This window comes from Camellia sinensis, chromosome 2 (genome assembly GCF_055761805.1).
Source record: "Camellia sinensis isolate YWXY chromosome 2, ASM5576180v1, whole genome shotgun sequence".
NCBI classification, from domain to species: domain Eukaryota; kingdom Viridiplantae; phylum Streptophyta; class Magnoliopsida; order Ericales; family Theaceae; genus Camellia; species Camellia sinensis.
In genome coordinates, this window is record NC_138962.1 from 54,370,982 (window position 1) to 54,383,085 (window position 12,104).

A 12,104-nucleotide genomic window follows, 5' to 3' on the forward strand; every position below is an offset into this window, starting at 1 on the left:
TTTCTCCAAAATTTTGAATGTTTAAAAGACCTTATAAATAGAGTTTCTTTTAAAACAAAAATTGAGGATTAAATATATTTTGTATTTTTAAATTGATTTTTTCATTTATTCCGAATTTTTGAATGTTTAAAAGACCTAACAAATTGAGTTTCTTTTAAAACAAAATTTGAGAATTCTTTTTGGAAATAAGCTATTTTAGTAACTTTTTGAAAAAAAATCTGATGTGAAAAAATTAACATTTTTGGAATAATTTTTAGCTTTCACAAAAAAAAAAAAAAAAAAAAAGATTAATCTTTAACTTTTGTATAATTTTTTGGATTTTTAACCTTTTTATTGACTTTTTGACTATTTTTTATTTTGCAAATATAAATAAAATAAAGGGGAATGCACCAATAAATCCCAAATTAATAACTTATACACTGTTTAGTCCTAAAAGTTTTCTTATAGACTGAAAGGTCCCATTACAATGTTTCAAACATCAGATTAATGTTTCGAACATTAGATTTCGAACATCAGATTAATGTTTCGAACATTAGATTGATGTGCAAATGGGACTAAATAGAGCATAAGAAAACTTTTAAGACTAAATGGTTCAACTTTTCAGAAACTAGGACTTATGGGTAAATTTTCCTAAAATAAATGATCAATTAAAAAATATAAATCTGATTCCTCACTCATTTTAAATTATAGATATTTGTAATGGGCGCTACGCATACTTACAAGAAGAAAGAATGGCAAATCAAAAAAAATAAAAATAAAAATATGAATGGGGTGAGAGAGGCTCGAACTCTCGACCTCAGGATAACTCAGAAGCTATGAGACCTACGCGCTAGCCAACTGCGCCACCACCCCTCTGTTTGTTGAAACTATTGTTAAAATGATTTTATCATTATAATAGTAGGGGTGACCATGAGCCCAATACCTCGCCCAGCTTAGCCCAACCCAATATTTTTAGAATTTTTAAAAAATATAGGGAAACTTACCGATAAGTTCCATGTCCTGAGTTCAAAACTCACCTAATCCCAAAACAAAATACTTGCACCAATTAGTCCAATACATTTTTAATTGTTACCAAAAAATCCTTTTTTTTTTTTTTTTAATTTACAAACACTGTTCACATCTTACTACCGTCGGACTTCCGTCAAACGGTCGCCGGAGACTCGTCGGAATGTTCAACATCGCCGGAGACTCGTCGGAATGTTTAAAACATGTTATAAAACTGTAAAATTTTACAGTTTTAAACCATGATTCATTCCAGCACCAAAAAAAAAATTGAAACTGCAAAATTTTACAGTTTTCACCGCCTGTAACTAAAACTCGAAAATTACTTGTTCAAAATTCAAAAATTTTCTCATTATAAATCTGTGTGATAACTGTACAAATCTGAGTCATTACAGATTTGTTTCAATGATATTATAGATCTATTTCATCATCAACAACAACAACCATAGATCAACAACTATCCCAAAAAAAATCTGTAAATAGAGAGAGAAAGAGAGAGAAATTGACAAAGATATATACACAAATCTGTTCAATCTAAGCACAGATCTGAGGATGAGCGTCTTCTTGTTGTTGTTCTTTATCGTCTTCTTGTTCTTGTTCTTCATCGCCTTCTTGTTTGACTTTAGGACTGAGATTAGGGTTAGAGGAGGAGGCGTAAAGAGGGAAGCAAAAAGCAGAGAGAGAAGTGAAAGGACTTTTGGGTGTACTCAAAAAGTTATGGGATTAAATGGTGTCCACGTGTTCCACATGGGACCTATGGATAATTTCTCCAAAAATTATATTTAATCTGAGTTAGATTCAAATTTTGTGCCCATTTAAATATTTGGACTAGACTTGAGATAAAAAAAAATTATAACCAGCCTGACCCTTTTAATTATAAAATAAAGTAAAAAAAATTATAAAAGATCAAATGTATATATATAATTCTTTTAAAGTCTTATATTAAAACATTTATTAAAAGATCATATTGATTGTACCATTTGTTTTTTTAATATTTCAAATTCATGTAATAATTAAAATGATCAAAATTATAATATTCCTTCAAGATTTAAAAAAAAATTAAATCAAATTAATAGTCTATACTTAGTGGGTTAAATGGGCGAATTTGAAATTTAGAAATATTTTTAAAGACAAGTTTAAAATGATTAGATTAGGCTCTTGAGGCGGGTCGATTTTAAAATGACACGTAGGCCTTGTATGGTTAGAGGTTACTTGGCTAAAATAGTCAATAAAGATAAAAATATGTTAAAATAATCAATAAAATAAAGTATCGTATTTAATCCATAATCATTTCACTTTTTTTTTTTCTTAACTATCAAATCAACTAAAAAAAAATATCATTCTAAACATAACTTTTTTAACTAGACTAAAAAGTCAAAAAATTAAATAATCAACTAAAATAATTTATTCTCACATAAGACCATATTTTTACTATAATGTATGTATGACACAAGATTTGCCCACCCCTATGGCAAAGAGGTGGGAAGGGAAGCTTTTGCTATTAAATTTAGGGGTGAGAGTGTAATTTATTAAATAAACATCTAATAATAAAGTATGAGGATTTTTTAATCTTCAACATATTTTTTTATCTTTTTAGGGTATTTGAATGGCTAATTTCTGTTTAAATTATAAAATAATGACTGGGATGTATTGTTAAAATATGTCTTACGTGAACATTTTTTTCTTTTCCACTTTTCTCTATTACTTTTTTTCTTTCTCACCCACCCTGTTATGATCTCATGAATAATCTCGTGAATGATCCCATTATCTAACCTTCTTATTTCTTGTCTTTTTATTTTTTATTTTCATCACTATCTATTTATATATTTATTCTTTTTATTCACATATTTTTATTTACAACGTGCCTTATACACGAACATACACTAATAAGAAGACATTATCATCAATACGTGATATTCTCGTGTACTTAATACTCCCTCCGTCCCAAAATATTAATTCTTTATTTCATTTTTCATTGTCTCAAAATATTAGTCCCTTTTCAATATTCAAAGACAAAATAATATGAATTTCTTATTTTGTCATTCTTTTAAATTCATTAACAATATAAAAAGTATAATAATGACAATTGATATTTCAAAAAATATATATATATAGTACTATCAAAGGATGTTTTTGAAAAATTAATATTTATTTTTAAAGTGCAATAATTGTACTATCAAAAAAAGTTAAATAAAAAACTATTCACTCTATTTGTTTTTAGTTTTCATAAATCACTTTTTAGAAAATTCTACTCTTTTGTTTTCTGTATTTTGTTGTTTTCACAGAATTTTGTAAATATTTAAGCAATTTTTTTTTTAGACACACCTAACATAAATACACTTAGAAAGTATAATATTTGTGAAAAAATCTTTAAAAAATTCACTAAATACCAAAAATACAAAAAAAATATGAAAATTGAATAAATTTTTCGTATTTTAGTGTATTTATTAATTTTTTAAAATAATTTTTCACAAATAATTTGCTATTTAGATACATCTAGTAAGGTACATATAAAAAGTAAAAAAATGCTTAGAATTTTAAAAATATTCATTAAAAAAAACATAAAATACAAAAAACTTAATTTTAAAAAAATTAAATTCAAAAAACTAAAACCAAACCTATTGATTATTTTCGATGTGTTTGGTAACGTTTACGTTTTCAGTTTATATTTACAAAAATTTTATAAACTGATTTTTGTTTATTTTTTGTTTATTTTTAGAAAAACACAAACTACAAACGTGTTTGGTGATTGACAAAATGTTTAAAAATAGAAAAAAGAGTGAGAAATGGCAAGTGGTGGCAAGTGGCGGCAGAAGACGGTGGTGGAAAGTGGTGACGGTGGGTGGTGGTGGGTGGGTGACGGTGCGCGGGTGGTGGGTGGTAGCAAGTGGGTGGTGGTGGTGGCGGCGACGGGTGGTGGTGGGTGGGTGACGGTGGCGCGTGGCGGGTGGTAGCGAGTGGGTGGTGGTGGCGGGTGGTGGTGGCAGGTGGGTGGCGGTTGGTGGTGGGTGGTGGGTGGTGATGGTGGATGGGTGGGTGACAGTGGTGGGTGGTAGCGAGTGGGTGGTGGCGGTGGTGGGCGTGGCGGGTGGTGGTGGCGGATGGTGGGTGGTGGTGGGTAGGTGGTGGGTGGGTGGATGGTAGGTGGTAGCGAGTAGGGGGTAGTGGTGGGGGGTGGATAGTGGTGGCGGTGGGTGGCAGGTGGCTGGTGGTAGTGGGTGGCTGGTGGTGACAGGTGGTGGATGGTGATGGCAGGTGGGTGGTGAGTAGTGGTGGCAAGTAGGTAGCGGGTGGTGGTGGTGGCGGCGGGCGGTGGATGGTAGTGGCGGTTGGTGGGTGGTAGCGGGTGGATGGCAGGTGGGTGGTGGGTGGTGGTGGTGGCAAGGGGTGGGTGGTAGTGGCAAGTGGGTGGCAGGTGGGTAGTGGCTGGTGGTGGCGGGTTGCGGGTGGTGGTGGCGGGTGGGTGATGAGTGGTGGTGGCAGGTGGTAGTGGGGGGTAGGTGGTGGTGGCGGAAGACGATGGTGGAAAATGGTTGCGGGTGGTGGCTAGTGTTGGGTGGTAAAAAAAAAAAAAAACTCAAAACTCAAAATAAAAACACATTTTTTGTGTTTTTATTTTTTAGCCAAATTTATAAACTAAGACTACTTATTTATAAATCAAAAATTTTACCAAATAAGTTTTATTTGAATTTTTTAAATTTTTGTAAATATAAACAGAAAACTGAAAACGTAAGTGTTACTAAACGACACCTTTGGAAATGGGAGAGGTTTTTCCAGTTTACGGTGTGAATTATACTGTATTGTTAAGTTTGTAGAGTTTATTAGAGCATCTCTAAGAGCATTTTTAAGGGGATAGTTAAAAACGGCTTGTTAGGTATTTTAGTCAATGTAACTCTAATTTTGAGGTGCAATGGACTGGCTATTGGGCTAGCTATTTTGCCATCCTACTTTTTTGGTGGCTACAATTGAAGAGCCTTAGAGGCTCTCCAAACAAATATGTACGTATATATCTTAGATTTTTGTATATTTATATCTTGGATTTGGGATTTTATATATTTTATAAATATATATGTGTATGTTACAATTTTATATGTTCTTTCAATTCTGTTTGATGAATGAATAACTTATTTTATATTTTGTATTTTTTTTCTCCTCATTCTACAAGTTTTGTATGTTTGTATGGGCAAATTTATTATTACTACAAATTTATATTAGTAAAATACCAACAATTAGTATTTTTTGTTTTAAAAATTAATTAAGTTAGTTTGAATGATTAGCTAAAATAAGAAGTGTGGTTGGAGAACACAATAGCTAAAGTAATTTGATAAAATAAAGAGTATATTTTTTTCGTACTTTAACTAGTGAAAAGTAGAGAGTGTGATTGGAGTTGCTATAAGGGGATAGTTAAAAAATGCTTATTAGGTATTTTAGCCAATGTAATTCTAATTTTGAGTTCTAATGGGCTGGCTACTTTGACATCCTACTTTTTTGGTGGCTACAATTGAAAAGCCCCAGAGGCTCTCCAAACAAATACGTATGTATATATCTTGGATTTTTGTATATTTATGTATTGGATTTGAGATTTTATATATTTTATATACGTATATGTGTATGTAGCAATTTTATATGTTCTTTCAATTCTATTTGATGAATTATGGAATAACTTATTTTGTATTTTATATTTTTTTTCTCCTCATTCTACAAGTTTTGTATGTTTGTATGGGCAAATTTATTATTATTGCAAATTTATATTAGTAAAATATCAACAATTAGTATTTTTTGTTTTAAAAATTGATTAAGTTAATTTGAATGATTAACTAAAATAAATAGTGTGGTTGGGAAATACAATAGCTAAAGTAATTAAATAAAATAAAGAGCGTACTTTTTTGTATTTTAGCTAATGAAAAGTAGAGAGTGTGGTTAGAGTTTTATGAGTTTCATTTTGATAATTCGAATCGTTAATGTGTAGAATTTGTAAAGTATTTTATATTTGTAAAAAATTACGTTGATCAGATATTGATAACTTTTTGATCAAAACACATTTTTGTCAATAGTAAGTATGATTTTAAAAATAATTTGTTAACAAAAATATATTCTGATCAAGGGATTACCAATATTCGATCAACGTTATTTTTTGTAGGTATAAAGTACTCTATGAGTTCTAAATATTGAATAGTTTAAATTATCAAAATGAAACCGTGATAAGCTCCACAAACTTAACAATATGTTCCAATCCACTGGAGAGAAACCTCTCCCATGTAAAAATAGGAATCCATGATTCAAATTCTTCATCAATTTAATCTTTAGCAGGGGTGTTTGCAGTGCGATTCAAACAATTTAAGAGTAAAATTATAAATTGAATGGCAGATTAGCGGATTGACAAATTGTAATTTGAGCGATTTTAGACAGATTAATAGATTGAAGAATATTATAACCAGTTGTGGGGACATATTTTCTGAGTGCCAACATGTGGCCAAGGTGACGCCGAAGTACCAGCCGAGGTGCCACGTGTCCTGGTCATGACGCTGAGGTGATCTCGACTAGGCCGAGGTTATCTCCGAAGATATCGGAGTTCGAGATAAGCGGATAAAGGACAAGAGTCCTGGATTAAATGGAACTTCAGTTTAGGTAAAGATAAGACTCTTAGAGAGTTTATCTCAATCCTACTAGGAGTCCAAGATTAACAATAATCCTAAGTCCAATGGAGCTAGGCTTCTATTGGGACTAGGATTATATTGGCTATAAAAGGGAGGCACCCCCATAGGTCTAAGGTACGCAAGTTATATTTCTGAATAGTGAGTTAAGCACTTTAACTATCTTTGAGAGATAACTGACTTGAGCTTCGGAGTGCCCCTAGGTGGACGAACCACCGCCGGAATCTCTTTTTTCTGTTGCAGGTCGCTCGGGCTTAATCTATTCTACCAGTGCTCTCTAGCTAAGTACTAAATTAGTAGTGTGGTCAGAAAACAGCACACACAATTTGGCGCCGTCTGTGGGAAAGAAAGGAGAATAGATGGCCAACAACGGACAAAAAGAGAAGGTTGAGGACGACATCCCTACTGGGAGTGGGAAACATATTGATTCTAACGTAGAGGAGGATAATTGCAACGAGGAAACTTAAGATCAGAATAATAGAGTGAAAGACGCCGGCCAAGAGAACGGCGTACCGAAGAAATCGAACTGAAGCGGATATTATAACGAGGACGACCTCCAGGTATAGAAAGATAGAAGGGACGACGAGATGAAGGGAATGGCGAACAAATTGGCGGACCTGCAAACAGTCGTCAATTTCATGATACAGAACAACGTCATGCAGCCACCATTCCCGTTACAAAATACGCCGATTCCAGCGGCCAAGAAAGACGCCCGAAAAGGGGGGCAGAAAACGGTTCCTGCAGTCCCTCAGCACGACAGGACCAAGGGACATTCTCACCGGCTTTCATGGGAGGTCGGGCATGAAGAATTAACGAGAAGAGAATCCCATAAAACACGATCTCAGCCGAAGTGAGCAGATCCCGGATTTCAGATCCCAGATCCCGGATTTCAGATCCTAGATCCTAGATCCTAGAAGACATGTTCTCGGCCTAGGTGATTAGGCCCAAGAAGACAAGAGCTCAGCCTAAGTAAGTGGATCCTGGATTCCAGATCCCAAAGCCTAGAAGACAAGATCTCATCCTAGATGATTAGGTCTGAGAAGACAAGAGCTCAGCCTAAGTGAGCAGATCCTAGGTGTAGACACCCCAGTTTTGACCGCCATTAAGACTTGGGCGCTACTGATGGTTTACTTGGTGGTGAAAGGTGTGCAGGGCAAATGGTCGATTTCTTCGGCAAGGAGAGAGTCAAATCCCCAACTTCATACCTCATTTTTGGACTAAAACTATTTTGAATGGTTTTTAGACCTTAAAACCCTCTCTTCCAAAATAGTTTTGAAAAGAAGTTCCTACAATGTCCCAGTACTCGCATTTTGTTAAATATTACGCTTTTCGGTAAACTGAGCAAAGGACAAAGTGGAAACGAATGAAAGAGAGATGAAATATCTGAAAAATCTTAAAAAACACCTTTTTTAGGGATTTGGAGTTGAAGAAAAGAGGAGATGAGAGAAGAAAACAAGTTTAGGAGAAGTTCGGCATGAATCCGGGTAGGATCGAAACTGAGCGGCTTCACCAAAATAGGCATAACTTTTTGCATAGTTGAAATTTTGATGCAAGGCTACCACCATTGGAAATCTTACTTCTGGGGCTTCAATTTGGATACAAGAATGACCTAAAAAGGAGTCCATATGAAGGAGATATGCCCGTTTGAAGTTGGACCTACAGAGCAAATTTTCTCTACCGGCCACTGGTGAAGGGTGCCGGCCATGGATGATGCAGTGCCAGCCACCCATGATGGCCGGCCGGCCAACAATGCCAAAAATTAGATTTTTTGCCGATCTTTTACCTCCAGTTGTTATGTACAAGCCCCCAGCTCAGATATTTCAACCAAGCTCTCTTTTGGCTATATAATGAAGCCATAAATCTCGTATTGAAGAGAGAACTTCTTAAACAAGTTTGGGAGCTTCTCACTCTAAAAAGTCCCTCTCTCTCTAGAAATTTTAGAGCCAAATCTCTGTCTCTCTCTCCTTCTCTTGCCTTTGTGTGCATAATAAGAGCTATACTTAGAGATATACCTCTCTTTTGCCTAGGCACCTTTGATCAAACTCAACTACCATCGGGCTGAGGTTCTTTGAGGATCATTTTGAGCTCCAAAAGGTGGTTTTAGCTTAGAGTTTGGACCTATTTTGCAGCTGTGCTTCAAGGGTAAGCATATCTTTCTTTTAAGCTCATTTTGTTTGCATGCTTATTTCACCACATTTGCAAACTGATTTTGGCTTGGTTTTGAACTAAAGAAAACACTGTTTTTCAGCCCTAAAAATAATGGTTTAGGCCTATTTTGTGTTAGGAGGTTGTCTCTCCCTTTTGTTCCTTAGCTTGTATAGCTTTTGAGCCATCTTACAAGGCCTTTTAAAACAACTTTTCGTGGCCTTTTGACCACTGAAATCCAGAGGAATTTCAATGGTAAAAACCCTATTTTGAGGCTCAAAATAGGAAGGGGTGGTCCCCCCTCCTATTGTCTTGTTTACTTGTGTTGATGACCAACCAAATGTGCATGTGTTTCTACCATTTTGAGGCTTAGTTCAAGCATGTTTTTGTGACTTTTAGGACATGATATAACTCTGTTTTGGGCTGGTTTGGTCACCTCTTACATGCTTCATGTACTTGTAGTGCAAATCTTGCTTACTAGCCTTGTATGCATGATGTTTTGGCTCATTATTCTAGCATATTTTGGCTATGCTCCAGCATGATTTTATTAATATTTTGGGCTGTTTTAGGACTGTTTTGCGCTGCCATGGTCATATGACTCATGTTTTATATAGCTATAGTGCAAATGCCTTGTCTAGTCTTGAGTTTTGAGGCCCCTACCATGCTTAACTTGAGGTATTTACATGCCTTGGCATCATTTAGAATGATATTTTAGAGCATATAGTGTTGTTACACTTCCATGTTTTCCACTCTTTAAGTGCTCTTGAGAGTTGCACCTTTATGCCTTATTTGTGAGCCATTGCATGAGTCTCATTTTCTTACCTTTCCAGCCATCATCTCAGTCCATTTTAGCTACTGTTTTGGCCTGCATAAGGTCTGTTCAGGGCTGGTTTGGCCATTTGAGCATTGTCTTGCATGCCTCTAGTGTAATACACTTCACCAGCTTTGATGCTTAAGCTTTGCTACATACATCACATGAGTTGTTTGCATGATTTTAAGTCATTTAGCATGACATTTTAGTGCTGGAACATATGCCATTGTACTTCATGTTTCATCCTTTCAATGCCTTTGGAGAGTTGTGTTTTGTGCTTTAATCTTGCATTAGCATGTATGCATGCTTGGCTAGTCCTTGGAGTCTCCATTTCAACATGTTTGGCCACTGATTTGGGCATGATTGTGGTATGCCCATTTTAGTTTAAGTCTATTTTGCACGTTGTTGCATGCTTGGTGCATTGCATGTTGTTGCATGCTTGGTGCATTGCATGTTGTTGCATGCTTGGTACATTGTTGCATACTTGTTGCATGTTTGGTACATTGCATGTCGTTGTATGCTAGTTGCATTACATAACATTTTTGCATGTCATGTTGCATGTGTGCATCGCATTGTGTTCAACTCGGTGTTGTGTTTGAACACAAGGTGGATTAGCTCATTTCATACTTGAAGTGATGAAATGAGCCAATCTTCCTTTGGTCTCCATTGCCTTTGATTTCTCATAATAAGGAGGTGGTCTTGGTGTCTTATTTGTCATGCATTTATTGAGTTTGTACAAATTGGACCTTTGGCTATCATGCATTGCGATGCTCGATTGATGGTCTTGGATCCAATTATGCCTTTCCCTTAATGTTTTGTGATGATATGAAGGGGCATAGTACGTACACACCATTGGGAGACCCTCCATTTTCTCTATTTTGTGTTCTGCTGCAGCTTGGTGTCACAGCACACCAGTAGTCGGCACCCTCTTATTGTTGGCCGGCAGATCTTCATTTATGGCCGGCAGTGTACACTCTTGGTCGGCAGGGAGGTCAGCAGAAGCTCCTCATGGCCGGCAGGCCACTGGTGCACTCTTCAGCACTATTTTGGTGAGATCCAGCAGCTAATTCTCAAGGACACCCTGCAGATAGAGCCTCCAAAGAGCATTTGGAGAGCTTTTCGGGACGGAAACCGAGGCATGCATGTTCAAACTTCTTCAACTTGCTGTGGCAGTATAGTTTAGAGTTTTACTTGTTAGATAGAATTGAATTTGTAGTTAATTCATTTGTTAATTAGTTAAGTGATGTAATAATTAGTAAGTAGATTGCTTGTTATTCAATTTGGTTGTGTAATAATTAGTTTAATTAGTGTAGCTAGTTGGCTAATTCATTCGGACCCTCCGTCGAGAGGGTGAATTTTGTAATAAGTGTGCATGAGTGTGTGAATGTCTTCCAACCCCACGTCTTTCTCCCTTTTACTTAACCGCTTACGATGGTTAGTTCTAGGTCATATTTCAATTAGCATCCTTATTCTTGCATGCGTGCATCCATTCATCTCTCTTGCATGCACCGGACTCGGCGCATCATACAAGGTGCATTGTATTTCAATACCAATTTGAATACATGTTATCAAGTTACATTTCATATGCCATCTTAGAATAGCCGAGCCTATTTTAGTTACATTTTGCATGTGTTGCATTAGGTATTTTAACATAGGTAGGATCATATATTGATTACTAACTAGTTCTTGTTTTGGCTCGGAGTACACTATAAGCATTTATGCTTTAGCATCCTTGCATGAGTGTGAGTGTTGCCATGATAACATGCTTGCCATGAGGCTAACTGCTTATGTGTTTAATTGCATGAATGTCTGTGGATGAAGGTTGGATTGCTTGAATTGGAACAATTCATCGAAATGCGAGTTTTTAAGCCCACTTGAGAGTGCCAAAATCATGTTTTCCCAAGCCCACTCGAGGGTGGCAAATCTACGTTTTAGCCTACTTGCGAGTAGCACCTTCAAACCTTTTTCAAACGAATGTGCAATGTTTTGTTCCAACTTAGGCGATCTAGTCTATACTTGTATGTTGTGCGCATTACGTAGTAAGCTAGCTAATAAATCGGAATAAGAACACATGTGTTTTCAAAAATAAGATAACATGTTAGTAAAGGCCGATCTTTGATCGGGCGAGCGGGGGTGCTCATCTCATGACGTTCCCCTCTCGTACCCAAGTTCCCGAGCCGAGGTAATTTTGGTGATGACAGACACGTGGCCTTAGGCACGAGTCAGGGTTTCCTAAATTTTCCAAAAATAAAATATTTAGGTGGCGACTTTGTATCCGGCAAAGCAGTCCATGTTTAGCACTTCTTTATAAAAATCAGTTTTCCAAAACGATTTGCTGGATTTGGACTTTTTGGTGATTTATCGATCTTGCATTGCACTTTGCGAGATTAGATTTAGAACCGTGACATTGAGTCCGAACTGTAGTAGTCCAATGAACAAAACAGATTTCGCGCCGTCCCGCGCGGAACCTGGGACGTTCGGGCACGTCTACA

General features: G+C 36.1%; 1 non-coding gene across 1 annotated transcript; it reads right to left on the bottom strand.

Moving 5' to 3' along the window:
* Window positions 1-767: 767 nt before the first annotated feature.
* On the bottom strand, window positions 768-852 carry TRNAM-CAU (transfer RNA methionine (anticodon CAU)). Its single transcript is given in 2 exon segments — window positions 768-803; window positions 815-852. It is a non-coding gene; the product is annotated as a tRNA-Met (tRNA).
* Window positions 853-12,104: the final 11,252 nt, after the last annotated feature.